The sequence below is a fragment of the Vombatus ursinus genome, unplaced genomic scaffold (genome assembly GCF_900497805.2).
Source record: "Vombatus ursinus unplaced genomic scaffold, bare-nosed wombat genome assembly UNPS02014863.1, whole genome shotgun sequence".
NCBI lineage: Eukaryota > Metazoa > Chordata > Mammalia > Diprotodontia > Vombatidae > Vombatus > Vombatus ursinus.
In genome coordinates, this window is record NW_020954641.1 from 19,538,650 (window position 1) to 19,540,035 (window position 1,386).

The following is a 1,386-nucleotide window of genomic DNA, read 5'->3' on the forward strand; positions in this document are numbered from 1 at the left end:
AAGAAGAAGAAGAAGAAGAAGAAGAAGAAGAAGAAGAAGAAGAAGAAAGAGGAAAAGGAGTTATTTCGGTGTTAAATAAGGAGAGTCACAGTGTAGTAGAAGAAGGAAGGGTATGGGATGGAAGAGACTTGGCCAATCTAGGACCAGTTATAACCCAATGTTTTATCTTGGCTTCCTCATCTCTAGACTGAGGGATGGACTTGATGACCACTGCATCCTTTCCAACTCAGAGGTTCTACAGTCTTTCCAGCTGTTTGGTGGGAGATGCATGGCCCTTCTGAAGGGCCCATGTGATGGTGATTTGATTGATGTTAGGAATGTCATTAGACAGTTTTAAAGTTCATTCTTGTAGCTTGGCATGCAATCATTTGCATACAGTTCTCAGATAAGACTCCTGAGGAGTAAGCATCATTATTTTACACCATTAAAAAGAAATGCCAGATGGGAGACATTTTCTTAAAATAATCTTCTCTAATTGACCTTACAAAGTCTTAATGGGAAAAAAAAATGAAGTGAATATCTGTGGAAGGAGAGCTCAGGAAGACATATGAGAGCTGAAGAAAGATGCAAAAGGATAAACAAAAGAGATTTCACTACTAAAATACTACTACATTTGGTAATTGCCCATTACCATCTCTAGTTTTAATAATTTTTGCTTATTGTTTTGTTCATATCTACACACATGAGTCACAGAGAAGGGATGAATAAGAAGGGCTTCATAGCACAAAGGTTAGACTATGCGACCTCAAGTCTTTTACAACAAAGCTCTATTGCTATGGAATTCCCAAACTAATTACATTTGTGCCTATCTGTAAAAAATGGAGTGTCAGCTTCAGCAAAGTGGAATTCATGTGAATTGCCCAGAGAAGCATTGGCAAGCATAAGAAAAAAATATTTAATAAAGAAGTCCTTAGACAGATGATTACACATGAACCTTCAGAGATGAATAAATAAATAGACTAAACCTTGCTATTCACCTTTTTTGGAAAATGAATACTAAATGTCATTTAATTGTAATTTATTTGCAGTAAAGAAGTAATTGGAATTTTATCAGGATGTTCTTAAGTCTACCTATGCATATGAGTCCTGGTCTCAGTAATAAAAAGGTTCTTAAAGTCATATTAAATGATAGCTTTTCAACAAAAGGCAATTTCCTCACTGTTATACTAGGAGCATAAAATTGCATAAGTATTTTTTTCATTCATAATCAGAGACCCTGACCAATTAAAAATGGAACCCTTATTTAACCTCAGTGAGGTGGGTCAATGGCTAAAAAGATTGTATTGTATCACAAATATTAGGTGTATTTTTTTTCTCTCAAGTTCACTAAGAAATTACTCAGTGTACTCAAGCTGAATCAACAAGATTCAAGCGCCTTTCAGTTCA